The sequence below is a fragment of the Gorilla gorilla genome, chromosome 14 (assembly GCF_029281585.2).
Source record: "Gorilla gorilla gorilla isolate KB3781 chromosome 14, NHGRI_mGorGor1-v2.1_pri, whole genome shotgun sequence".
Lineage (NCBI taxonomy): Eukaryota > Metazoa > Chordata > Mammalia > Primates > Hominidae > Gorilla > Gorilla gorilla.
The window spans coordinates 32,279,138-32,293,939 of NC_073238.2; the positions used below are offsets into that span (position 1 = coordinate 32,279,138).

General features: G+C 33.7%; 1 long non-coding RNA gene across 1 annotated transcript; it reads left to right on the forward strand.

Annotated features, from left to right (window-relative positions):
* The first annotated feature begins 3,450 nt into the window (after positions 1-3,450).
* On the forward strand, positions 3,451-13,577 carry LOC134756960 (uncharacterized). Its single transcript, XR_010130482.1, has 2 exons — positions 3,451-3,568; positions 13,458-13,577. It is a non-coding gene; the product is annotated as an uncharacterized lncRNA (long non-coding RNA).
* Positions 13,578-14,802: the final 1,225 nt, after the last annotated feature.

The following is a 14,802-nucleotide window of genomic DNA, read 5'->3' on the forward strand; positions in this document are numbered from 1 at the left end:
TTTATTTTATTTTATTTTATATGTTATGTTATGTTATGTTATGTTATGTTATGTTATGTTATTTTTTATTGAGATGGAGTTTTCACTCTTGTTGCCCAGGCTGGAGTGCAATGGCATGATCTCAGCTCACCGCAACCTCCACATCCCAGGTTCAACCCATTCTCCTGCCTCAGCCTCCCAAGTAGCTGGGATTACAGGCATCTGCCTCCAAGCCTGGCTAATTTTGTATTTTTAGTAGAGACGGGGTTTCTTTATGTTGGTCATGCTGGTCTCGAACTCCCGATCTCAGGTAATCCACCCGCCTCGGCCTCCCAAAGTGCTAGGATTATAGGCATTAGCCACCGCACCCGGCCAGTCTTGGGTATTTTTAAAAGACTGTCTTCTCTGGCTGATCAGACATCATACGTCTCCTGAGTAAACTCACACAGTTCAGCTTATAGCTCTACAAAAATTTTTCCTTGATTTTAGAAGATTTAGCCTTTGTGTATTCATCTTACTATTCAATAACAACTCACGTGGGCCCCATAGAAACTTCTGGAGAGTTTTTCTGTTTTGTTGTTGTTGTTGTCCTGGATGTGGATTTTGGCCATCGCCAACTCTCTGAACTCCATTTTCTGTTTCTAACTCATCAGGTCAACTGTACTCTGCTTTGAATTGCCTTTGCTGCCCTGAAATGTAGAAAGTACCTCCAAGGAGGAAACTAGGTTGATCATAATATTAATCTTATATTTTATTCTTTCAAGGATCTTAGTCTTGTGTTGCATGTAGACTAATGCTTAAACACAATGTAGTGATATATTTTATCCAGTTTTCTTGTTGATTATGAAGGGAAATTAAATCCAGTAGTACCTCATGGCTGGAAGTGGAAGTTCATACTGTTTTCTTTTAAAGAAAAAAATCATGAATATTGTTTACTTCTCTTTTAAAATGATTTATAATTCATTTGCCATGAAATTTATCCTTTTAAAGTGTACAATTCAGTAAATTTTATCATGTTAACAAGGTTATGCAGCTATCACTACTGTCTAACTCTAAACCATTTTCCACAACCCCAAAAGAAACCCTGCAACCATTAGCATTTACTTCCCATTCTCCCTAAATGCAGCCTTTGGGTACCATTAAACTATTTTCTGACTCTTTGGAATTGCCTATTCTGAACATTTCTAATAAGTGATATGACATAATAATAATGTGTCTGGCTTCCTTAACTTGGCATATTGTTTTTAAGTTTCATCCATGTTATGGCATGTATGAATACTGTATTCCCTCTTACAGCTATGTAATATTCCATTGTAAGGATATAGAAATTTTGTTTATTCATTCATCAGTTGATGGGAATTTAGGTTGTTTTCAGTTTTGATTGTCGATAGTACTGCTGCTATGAATACTTGTGTACAAGTTTTTGGATAAACATCTTGTTTCTCTGAAATGGAATAAAAACCTATGAACTCTGACTAGAATTGGAATTTCTGGGGCATATGTTTCACTTTTTGGGGAACTACCAAACAGATTTCCAGAGTGGCTATACTAATTTACATTCTTACAAGCAATAGATGAGGAATTTAATTTCTTGACAATTTTGACAGCATTTGTTATCTTCCATTTTTTAAATTACTTACAGCTATCCTAATGGTTGTGAATTGGTATATCATTGTAGTTTAAATTTCCATTTTATTAATGACTAATGGTGTTGAGCAATATTACGTGGTTAAGGTTATGTGCATGTCTTGTTTGGAGAAAAGTCTATTCAAATCCATTGCCCATTTTTAAGTAGGTTATTTGTCTTTAGTTATTATTTTTGAGAGTTCTTTATATATTCTGGATACAAGACCCATGTCAGACATAACTTCACAATTATTTTTCATTTGGTGAGTTTTCTTTGAACTTTCTAGTTTGTGTCATTTAAACCTCAACAGTTTTTAATTTTGATAAAATTAAATATCTATTTTTCTTTGGTTACTTGTGTTTCAGGTGTCAAATCAGAGAAATTATTACCTAATCCAAAGTCACAAAGATTTACATATGTTTTGGTATGCTGTGTTTTCATTTTCATTTTAAAGCATTTTATAATTTGCCTTGTAATTCTTTCTTTGGTCCAATGGATATTAGGAATATGTTGTTGAACTTCACTATTTTGTTAATTTTTCAAGTTTTATCGTGTTACTGATCTCTAATTTGATTCCATTGTAATCAGAAAACATAGTTTGCGTGATTCTAATCCTTTTAAATTTAGTGAGACTTGGTTTAGGGCCTAATACATGGTCTATCCTGGAGAATGTTCTATGTGCACTTGAGGAAACTGTATTCTACTGTTGTTTGGTGGAGTGTTTTATAAATACATTAAGTCTAGGTGACTTACAGAGTTTTTCAAGTCTTTTATTTCCTTGCTGATTTTCTATCTTAGTGTTCTACTTAAAAGTATTAAAATTTTTGTCTATTATTGTGAAACTGTCTATTTCTCCCTTGAATTACATAAGTTTTTTCTTTATGTATTTTAGGACTCTGTTGCCATTTAATGAAATAAATAAACACATACACACATGTGTACAAAATTGTTTAATCTTCTTGATGGGTTTATGCTTGTATGATTACACAATGTCCTTCTCTCTCTATTAAACTATCACAAGGACGAAAAACCAAACACCGCATGTTCTCACTCATAGGTGGGAATTGAACAGTGAGAACACATGGACACAGGAAGGGGAACATCACACACCGGGGCCTGTTGTGGGGTGGGGGAAGGGGGGAGGGATAGCATTAGGAGATATACCTAATGTTAAATGATGAGTTAATGGGTGCAGCACACCAACATGGCACATGTAGACATATTTAACCTGCACGTTGTGCACAGGTACCCTAAAACTGAAAGTATTATTATATATATATGTGTGTGTGTGTGTGTGTGTGTGTATATATATGTGTGTGTGTGTATGTATATATATGTGTGTGTATATATATATATATATATAAAGATGTTTTGTTATAAAGTACATTTTATCTGATGTTGATATATCCACTCCAAGTCTCTTTTGCTTATGGCTGTTGGCATACTGTATATTTTTTTCATGAATCTTCTGTCAACCTATTTGTATGTTTGAATCAAAAGTGAGTTTTTTATAGGCGTCATATAGATAAGTCATGTTTTCAATCCATTCTGCTTATATCTGCCTTTTAATTGAAGTATTTAATCTATTTACATTTAGTCAATAATAAGGTAGGGCATCTTCTACTCTGTTATTTGTTTCTATATGTCTTGTATCTTTTCTGTTTCTCTTTCTTATTATAGTCTTCTTTCATGTTAAACGTATGTTTGCTAGTATATCGTTTTAATTATCTCGTATTAGTGGTTTCCCTGGGGCTTAGAATTATCACCTTAACTTATAACAATCAAGTTTGGATTAATATCTACTTAATTTCAATAATATTTTTAAAACTTTGCTTCCATATAGCTCTGTTTTTACCCTTTCTCCGGGCTGTTATTGTCATACAAATTACATCTTTATACATGTTGTGCTGAACAACAAGTGGATTTGTAGGTGTTTCTTTGTGAAGTTATCTTCTAAATCAGGTAGGAGAAAAAAGTATTACAAATAAAATATATGTTTATGTATTTTACATTTACATATGCATTTACCTTTATTAGTCCTCTTTGTTTCTTCATATGTATTCAAGTTACTGTCTAGGACTTTTACTTCAACCTAACGGGCTCTTTTTAGTATTTACTGTTAAGAACCAAACTACTTTTCTTTAATAAATGTTCCCTGGGTTGCTGTAAGCCTTTCCTTAATCTCTGGGATATGGAAACAGTGGCTCTGTAAATTTTTGTCAATTTTTCATTTCTTTATGGAAGAGGGATTTTAGATTAGCTCCTTACTTTATCATTTTTGGTGGCATAACACTATATTTTGTAGGGTGTTTTTTCTTTTACCATTTTTACTGGATATATATTCAGTAGAAAATAAATCATTCTACCAAAAACACACATGGACTTGTATGCTCATCACTGCACTATTCACAATAGCAAAGACATGGAATCAACCCAGATGTCCATCAGTGGTATAATAGTTTGGATTTATAAAAATGGTAAATATACACCATGGAATACTATGCAGCTATAAAAAAGAATAAAATCATGTTGTTTGCAGCAACATGGGTAGATCTGAAGGCCATAATCCTAAGCAAATTAACTCAGGAACAGAAAACCAAGTACTGCTTGTTCTTACCTATAACTAGGAGTTAAACATTGAGCTCATACAAATATAAATATGGTAACAGTAGACACTGTGGACTACTAGAGGGTGAAAAGGGAGCTTGGTTTAAAAACCACCTATCAGGTACTATGCTCACTACCTGTGAGATCCATACTCAGTATGTGAGGTTTGGAGTATGGATCCCATCACATGTGTCAGCATCACACAAGATTCCCCTGTAACAAATCTACACATTTATCCCCTGTATCTAAAATAAAAGTTGAAAAGGAAAAAAAAATTCCAGGGATTTTGATGATCAGATGAATCTGATAACCACTCAACTAGTTGGCCTCTAAAGTCCTTTTGAATTAGATGTGCTGTAAACCTCACCTCCTCACCTCATGTGCTGTGAACCTCACCTCCTTCTACTTTATGTTTACATTTTTGGCTTTTTTGTTAAAATTATTTTTGCCTTCAGCGTTGATATTTCAAATAAGTGGAGTAGATAACAGTGTCATTCCTAGATAGCATTGTGTGCTTATGGCTGATATTAAACTTTTCAGCCATATATACTTTTTATATTCTTTATGAAAGTTTTCTTTACAACAATAATTATTATTTTTAAACAGTTTTTGCACCTATTGAAGTAACTATATATATATTATATATACAGTTTTTATTTTATTCTGTTAATACAGTGAATTGTATTAAATTATTATCAAATGTTCATTCAGTTCATCATCAACATTGCATTGTTGTGTGATCTCAAATGGATACTATTTTATTATTCTATTTTCCTGAATTTGTATTGCTCTGTGTTTAAAGGAATTTTGTATTTTTGTTTTTGAGCGAGATTGGCCTATAATTTTTCCTTCTTATATGACCCTTTTCAAATTTTGAAGTCAGAATTATTCTAGGTCATTATGTGAGTGGAGCAACGTTTTCTCAGAATGAGGAAACAATGTCAGTCTGTTTCAGATGACAGTTTATTAATTTTTTAATTTCAATTTTCAGTTTTTGTGGGTAGATAGTAGGTGTTCAGATGACACTCTTGCACTGAGAAAATCAACAGTTTATTTTCTCCTTATGACTTGCTTTACCCATTTCTTCATGAGGCTATATTTTCTACAGTTCATCATTTCCAATGTACATATATATATATATGCATTTAATTTTATGTTACAGAATTAGGGAAGAAATTATTCAAGATAGACTCCTAGAAATACAATTATCAGCTCATGAATATGAACATAATTTGATAAATACAGCAAATTGCTTTCTAAAAGTTGTTCAGTAATTTTTGACCAAATAGCATGTTTTCAAATTTTCTGTCTTATTTAGTAATATCCTTTTGTTTCACTCTTTATTAATCTAATAGGGGTCCATTGTTATTATCTGTTAGATCAATTTTTTTGCTACGTTTGTTTTCTATTTGTATATCTTTAGAAAATATTCTCATAATATTTGACTCACAAAACTTTATAGGTAATAAAATAAGTCTGACAGAGAGGGTTAAGTTCTAAAAACATGTATAATGGGTAAGAGAACATATGCGAATGTATGATGAGATTTATTTTGTTACCTTGCAGTGATATGTAACCAATAATTACCTTATTATCCTTACAATACTATAAAGTAGATGATATTATAATCCTAACTTTGTGTTAGAAGCAGCTACAATTTAGTGCTAAAGTTAGTGTCACAAGGCACACTGGTAGTCTGAAGGTTTGAATGCACAAAGAACATACGTATAACTGCTATATATTGCTTAAATAAGGATCTGATTACGGAAAACCTCTATCTAAGGATGTCTACCTGGTCTTTAAATTTTTATTAGTATTATTATTATTTTAAGAGACAGGGTCTTGCTCTATCACTCAGGCTGTAGTGCAACTATGTGATCATGGCTCACGGCAGCCTTGACCTCCTGGCCTCAAGTCATCCTCCTACCTCTAAAATAACAAAGTTGTGCCCAATTATATTCCCTGCTCTTTCTGAAGTATACATCAGCATGCTCACTTTTATCTTGCTACTTCAATCCCATGCTTGTGTTAGCAGTAACAATAATCAGTAGTAATTCACTATTTTGTTTTATATTAGGCTCTCACACCCAAACCCCAAGTCCTCATGCTCAAAAACCCAGGTTGCCTTGATTTGGTAATAGCTTTAGCCCAGAATCCCTTTATCTCTCTGAATGGCAACATGTATAGTAGCTTTTAAGCTTGATGCGATTAAATTCCACATACCAATTTTGAGATAAATCTCAGGAAAGTAACAAAAGGGTGAAGAGGAGAAGCTTCCAAAACTTTTTAAAAAATAATTTAAAAAAGGGAATCACAGGAGTCTATAAAGGAACTATTTAAATATCATGATACTCCCCAAAGTCTCAGATAGCCAATCTCATGAATTGCAAAAGCCAATTAAAAAACAAACTTCGTTAAGTGAATTCATCTTGCTATGGTAGTTATTAACAGTATTTTGGTTGCTTCTCCCCCATATCAAGATGGTAAGAACTTTTAAATTGTTTACCCATAATTGCAAATGAGAACATATGTCGTGAGACAGAAGTGTAGTGACCTCAAAGTTTGCAACAACTACATTTACCCTCATTTAATGTTCTGCCTCTATGCTTGCTTTGTCCTTATCTAAAGTGACTGTGCCAGTAAGCACTAGCACACATGCACGGGGCCTGAAGAAAACTAGATCCAAAGAAATGTAAATCCAGCAATGGGTCTAAGAAAATTAGAATTTTGTTTTCTCTAATCTTATACTTCTTCCTTTTCTTGAAAATCTTTATGTCAAAGGTTTTCAAATTCCATACAACACAATATTTTGCCAAAATTATCCAATATTTTAATTATCACTACACAGTACTTGACCATACAACAGACATAAGTGGGTAAAACTGCCCAGATATAAAAATAGCTTGCTTTGGGATGTTATGGAAACATAGCCCATTAGAGCTGTAGAAAGACTTAGGAAATCTACAGAGAAGAGCAGGCGACAAAGACAAAAGTAAATATTGTGACACAGAGTGAGTGCCCAGGAAATTTGATGAGCTTAATTGAGGAAAGGAGCCCAATCTTTAGCCCGGACTGATAGACCACGTTTCTTCTTCACATCTTCTGTTTAATTTTCACAGGCATTTCAGTTCTTCTGTTTCCAAGTCTAGTCCTCCTTTAGTCTCCCTTAACCCAGGTAACGGCATTTGTATTCCCGCAGCGGCTTCAGCCAGAAACTTCGCTCCTTCCATTTTCTCACTCCCACTTCCATCAAAGCTTTCTATTACAATTTCCCTTGTCTAAACCTTCCCTTTCTTTCTCCTTAAATGTTTCAAAGGGCTTCTAATAATCTCCAACTCTCTGCACTGATTTTTTTTCCAGTCAATTTCTCCTGAATGCTCAGAGCAGTCTTTAAAAATAAGATAAATCTTTAAAAATAAGATAAATAAGTCAAACAACTTTAAAATGATAAACATGCAGTCATTCCTCTGTATACATGGGTTCTGTGTCTATGGATTCAATCAATCACAGATCAAAAGTATTTAGAAAAAAACAATTCCACAAATCTTCAAAATCAAAACTGAAATTTGCAACACACCAAGTACTACATTGAATTCACTTAAACGAAGTGATATGTAGACATTGTATTAGATATTATAAGTAATTTAGAGATGATTTAAAAGTATATGGGAGAATGTGCGTAGGTTATATGCAAATGCTACACCACTGTATACCAGGGAGTGAAGCATCCATGGGTTTTGGTATCTGCGGGGATCTTGGAACCAATTCCCCATAGACACCAAGGGACCATCATAGTCCCCATTGCTCTAGAAATATAATCCAGTCTCCATAATGAGCCCTTGATATCCTGTATTTTACATATTAACCTTCAGCTTCATCTCTTCTCACTCATTGGTCATTCACTAAATTCCTCCTTTCATTTTCTGAAACACATAATCCATTTCCACTTCAGGGAGTTTCCATTTCTCTCTTGTCTGCCTGAATATTGTTTCCTTCGGCTCTTCTATTGTATATCCTTCTCACTGGAACTAAATAAAAGACTATTCATTACACAGAGCAGAGAGAGGCTTTTTCTGAGCACCATTCCACCCTCTTCACTCCTTCGTTTTTTCTCATCTCACATTATTTACTACCTTTGTAACACTCATTAAACTTTTAATTTGCTCGTTTGATTGTCTTACATGTTTTTGTTTCTCTCTCCTTCCTGCATCTCCACTCCAAGACTGTGGGACTCGTGGGGAAAAACTGAGTGTCTTAGGATCACTATCATCACCCCAACACCTGGCCCAGAACCTCGCAAATAGTAGATGCCCACAGAATATTATTGATTCACTGAATAAATGAGTGTACAAGCTGCGAGGTGGTTACTTTTTACCTTTCAAAAATACCATAAAACTTTTTTTAAAAAATGAGAATGTTATACATATGTTTTTGTTGACACTGACTTCTTTTATTCAACATAATGCCTTTGAGATTCATCGCAGTTACTCTGTGAATCAATCGTTGGTTCCTTTAAATTGATGGGTGGTATTCTGCACTGACTCTGGACTTGGCCATGTGTCTTGTTCTGCTGAAAGGAATAATAGCACAAGAGAGTTTTGCATTGGGACTGCCCTCTTGTTACTATTGGAATACTGAGGCCACCATGGAATTGAGCCTAAGCCAGTCTTTTGGAAGACAAGAAGCAATGATGTCCTGGTAAATGTTTAGGAGCTGGTTCTTGGGGTAAAGGGGGCAGAGAAGGTTCTGATTTGTAGTATTTTCCAATGTCTGTGGTACAAATACTCCCACTATGGCAGATTTCAAGCCACCAAGTGTATAATAACTACCTCACAAAACCCCTGATAGTGTAAAACAAGCTCTCATTCAGGTATAAGTCAGCTCCAGCTGATGACAGATGAGAGACCATGTGGAGAGAATTTGGGGCCTGGCTGACAGTAAACCAGCTCATGTTGCTAACGTGGAGGCTACCAGACATATGAGGGTGGTCAGTATAGATTGTCCAGCTCACCCAGACTTACCAGATATCCTAGTAGAGATCAAACATCTTGGTCCAGACCAGAAAAGGTACTCATCTGTTTTATGAACAAATATAAAATATAGAATGGTTCCTAGTTTAATTCAATAAATTTTGAGGTGGCTTAATATGGAGCAAAATCTAATGAATACAATTGGCTGTCATTTCATTCCATATCACCTATGGGTATCTTGAATATTATAAACAAACAAATGATAAGCAGTTTCTGAAAAAAATGAGTCTGCAAGGCACCACAAAAAGTAGTAAAATTTTTGTTTTACTGAGAGAAGTGGCTACGTTGTTGTCATATTGCTAGTGTGCCGCTAGGTTCATGTGGAACTTGAATTATTTTTTTTTAAACAGTGAAAATATAGGTTGTAATACCAGGAGTAAAAATAAACTGTCGATGCCAGCATCCCATCCTAGTTGATGTTGCATTTTTTTCTTTTCATTATATGTTGTTGTGACTATTGTTATAGAAAATTTCACACAACTTTCCTCTATAATAAACTGTATGTTAATACTAGCGGTCAGTGTTGAGAACCAGACCCAAAACTGAAACCAAATATTTGAAATACAAAGATTTAGAGATGTTCTGCTCCTTTTCTTTTAAGAAAAAACAGAATTTAAATCATCCTGGTGGCACGATAGGAGCTGAGCTAATTTTTTAAATTGAATTTTAATGCCGGATAATTTGCATAGAAATGAACCGAAATAGACCACTCAGAATTAGGTCCCTTCTTGTACAGTTGGACAGTAAGGAGATTTAACCGTTATGGACCTATGTAATGATAAGGGGAAGGAAGCACAGAAAACAGTCTTGATGATCATTCTCACACCCTAGAACAAGATATTTGGATTTTCTTCTTTACATGGGCTCTTAGGATATGTATATATGTACTGTATAAATTCATTTCTTACTTTGTAAAACCAAACCCATTCCCATTAGTATGAATTCCTTCAACTTTCTCTCTTAAGTATCTAACTTTGTTAACACATCGTCTCCCAACTATAAATTCGTCTCTTCCCATTTATACACTAAATTCTTGAAATCAGCTATTACATCATGTCCGTTGTCCCCAGGTCATCATTTCCCATTGATTTCTCTTGAAGTTTTCTTTAGTTGTTTGTTTCATTCTCCACCCTTTTCTATTCTAGGCCCCTGTTGGCTCATTATCATGGCTACATTATCTGGGCTTTTCTGCCTCTAGCCTTTATTGAGATTGGAGAATAAAAGGAGCTGGCAGGAGATTAGAGGGAAAAAGGAGAGAAAGGTCTGGATTTTACTCAGTTTCTCCTCCCTGCCACTTCACTAGAATTCTTCTAGTAATCTATCCTTGAGTATTTATACCTTGTAGGTCCCTTTATGGCTCTAGCTCTCAACAATTTCTAACCCTCTACTTGTCTCTCCAGGCCAAGAGTAATAAAGCTTCCTGCTGGCTCTGGTGGTAGGATGCCTCATTTAATCCTGCCAAGATTTTTATAGATAGTTGATTCTCATATTATATTGAAAACCTTTGCCAAATAGGTTTTATGTTTTCTTCTGTGGCCTTGACTAATACACTTCTTGACCCATTGTAATGGGTCTGCTTGTTGCTCAACACTTACAAAAATGTGACCCACCAAGCTATTTCACTAAATAAATGGCTTCTGGTTTTAGGGGGAATTTTGTCATTCTCCTGTGAGAAGGTGTTAAAGGTACTTTTTTTTTAATAGCATGCTTTTTTTTTCTGTATATTTTTCTATATATTCAATTACCCACTGAGCATCTCCACTTGTTTTCATATGCACACTTCAAATTCATTATGGACAATATTCAACTTATCTTTCCCTTATGTAACAATTCATAAAGACATTTTTTAAATGAGTGAACTCCTGGAGTTGTGTGTTGTCTTGCTAGCTCCTCAAGCAAGAAAATTTTGCACCAATTTTGTTTCTCCCTTACTGTCAAATGTAGTCAAGTAATAGGCATTATCTATATAAACTTTACTTCTGAGTCTGTTCAATTCTATTTTACTATGATCCTCAACTAGCCCAACTTCATTACACACTGGATTGATGCAATAGGTGTCATCAACTTATCCCATTATCTTTATGATTTTTTATTTGTAATACATTTTCTGTAATCAATCAAATTGCTTAGTCTAAATATATAACATTAAACCTCCTAAAATACCTCAATCTTTCCATTGTCCTTTTAGCAAAGTTGAGATTTCTTAGTAAGACTTAACATCATTCTAAAATTGATTATTCTACCCAGGCTTATATCTCACTCTCTTTGTTATTAGTGTGAGTAATTCTAGCTAATGTAACAAAATATCATAAAATTTTAGGTACTTAGCCACATGAAATGATACATCTGCTCATGTACCTATGCTCAGTAGTGTTATGGTTGGTGACTGGTCACCCATCAGAGATTGAGCAACCCAGGTTTCTTCCATCTTTATTTTTGAAAAGTTTTATTTTGCTTTTAATTGTCACATAATAATTGCACATATTTATGGGGCACAGTGTGATGTTTCAATACATGCATATATTCAGTAATGATAGAATCAGGGTATTCAGCATATTCATTATCTAAAACATTGATCATTAGTTTGTGGTAAGGACTTTTAAAATCCTTTCCTCTAATTATTTTGAAATATGCAATATTAACTATAGTCACCCTGCAGCCAATAGAACAAATAAGTACTTGGGTGATGAAATTATTTTGTGCAACAAACTCCCATGACCCAAGTTTACCTATGTAACAAACCCGCACATGTACCTCTGAACTTAAAATAAAAGTTATTAAAAAAAAGAAATGCTACTGATATTTTTGGTTGATGCTGTATCCTGCAACTTTACTGAATTTATTTATCACTTCTTAGAGCTTTTTGGTTGAACCTTTATATAAAATCTATGTATAAAATCATGAAATAGAAACAATTTGACTTCCTTCTTTCCAAATAGATCCTTTTTATTTATTTTTCTTGCCTAATTTCTCTGGCTAGGACTTTAGTACCATGTTGAATAAAAGTGGTGAAAATTGGCATCTGTGTCTTGTTTCAGATCTTAGAGGAAAAGCTTTCAACTTTTCTCCAGTTAGCTGTAGTTTATCATTTTTGGCCTTTATTGTGTTGAGGTACATTTTGTTGAGAGTTTTAATCAAACAGCATTGTTGAATATTGTCAAATACTTTTTCTGTTTATCAAAGTGATAGATTAGCTTGTGTCCTTGATCCTGCTAATGTGCTATATCACATTTATTGTATTATGTAGGTTGTATTATCTAGAATGAATCCCATTTGATCATGGTGAATGATCTTTTTAATGTGCTGTTGAATTTGGTTTGCTAGTATTTTCTTCAGGATTTTTGCATCTATTTTTATCAGAGATATTGTCCTGTCGTTTCACATTTTGTTGTGTCCTTGACTGGTTTTTGTATCAGTTATGCCAGCATTGTAGAATGAGTTTGGATGAATTCTGTCATCTTCAATTATTTTGAAATAGTTTGAAAAGTACTGATAACATCTTTTAAATGTTTGGTAGATTTCAGTAGTGAAGCCATCATATCTGGAGCTTTTCTTTGATGGGAGACTTTTTATTATAGATTCTATGTTGTTGCTCACTATTGGTCTCTTCAGATTTTCTACTTTTTCATAAATCAATTTTGGTAGGTTGTGTATGTATATGTTGGCATGTAGTTGTTCATGATAGTCTCTTATAATCCTTTGTGTTGCTGTGACATCAGTTGTATACTGTTTTATTTCTGATTTTATTTGAACCTTCCATCTACTTTTCTAAGTTAATCTAATTAAAGGTTTGTTTCTGTTCAAGGATTTCTGTATTGTTTTAGTCACTATTCCACTTATATCCACTCTCATTTATTTCTTTTTTCTACTAATTTTGTGTTTGTTCTTGTTGTTCTAGTTCCTTGAGGGATGAGGTTAGACTGTTTATTTGAGATTTTTTTGTCTTTTATGGCGTAGGTGTTTATTGCTGTAAACTTCCCTCTTGGAACTGCTTTTGCTGTATTCCATAAGTTTTCATATACTGTGTTTCCAATTTCATTTGTCTCATGAAGTGTTTGAATTTTCTTTTTAACTTATTCATTAGTCCATTTGTTATAGAGGAGTGTGTTGTTAAATTCACATGTATTTAAGTGGTTTCTAAAGTTTTTACTGTTAGTGATTTCTAGTTTTATTCCATCATGGTCAAAAGAGATACTTTATTTTGATTTTTACAGATTTGCTGAGATTTGTTTTGTGACCTAACATCTGATCTACCCTGAAGACACTTCCATGTGCTGATGAGGAGAATGCATACTCTTCAGCTGTTGAGTGGGATGTTCTGTGAATATCTGGTAGGTCCACATGATCTAGAGTGCGCTTTATATTTGTTGTTTTTTTTTTTTGCTGAATTTTTGTCTAGATGATCTGTCCTTTGCAAAAAGTGAGATATCGAAGTCCTCTATTATTATTGCATTAGAGTCTGTCTCTCCCTTTACATCTAATAATATTTGCTTTATATGCCTGGGTGTTCTGGTTTGAGATTCATATATATTTGTAGTTGTTATATCCCCTTACTGAATTGATCCGTTCATCATATCATGACCATCTTTGTCTCTTTTTACAGTTTTTGACTAAAGTCTATTTTATCTGATCTAAGTATAGCTACTTTTGCTCTCTTTTGATTTCCATTTGCATGGCATATAGTTTTCTCTTCTTTATTTTTAGTCAATATGTGTCCTTACAGGTGAAGTAAGTCTCCTGTAAGCAGTATATAGTTGTATGTTTTTAAAATGCATTCAGCCATCTTTTAATTACAGAATTTAATACACTTATATTGAAGGTTATTATTGATAGTTATGGATTTACTGTTGCCATTTTGTTCATTGTTTTCTGGTTATTTTGTAGGTCTTTGTTTCTTTCTTCCTCTCTTCTGTTTGCTTTTGTGGTTTCATGGTTTTATTCCATTCTCTTTTTCATTTGCATATATGCTGTAACTTTTTTCTTTTTTGTTACTCTGGGGCTTACATAACAAATCTTATAGTTCTAAAGGTTTATTTTAAGCTAATAACAATTTAACTTTGATTGCCTGCAAATATTCTAGACTTTTACCCTTCAACCCAATTTATAATTTTCTTGTCTTAATTCACATCTTTTATGTGGTTTATTTCTAAAATCTTATTGTAGCTATGGTTGTTGTTGACCATTTTGACTTTTAACCTTCATACTGTATACCACCACTACAATAATGTAGCACTCAATTTAATTATGAGTTTACTTCTACCAGTGAGTTTAAATACTTTCATGGTAGTAATTAACATCCTTTCACATCATGGTGGCAATTAACATCCTTTAAAACCATCTTTTAAGCATTTCTTGTACAGCTCTTCTAGTGGTGATGAATTCCATCAGCTTTTGCTTGTCTGGGAAAGACTTTACTTCTCCTTCATATTTGAAGAATAACTTTGATGACTATACTGTTCTTGACTAGAAGTTTTATTTTTTTCTCTCAGCACTTTGAATATATTATCCCATTCTTTCCTGGTGTGCAAGGTTGAGAAATATTCTGAGAAATATGCTGAT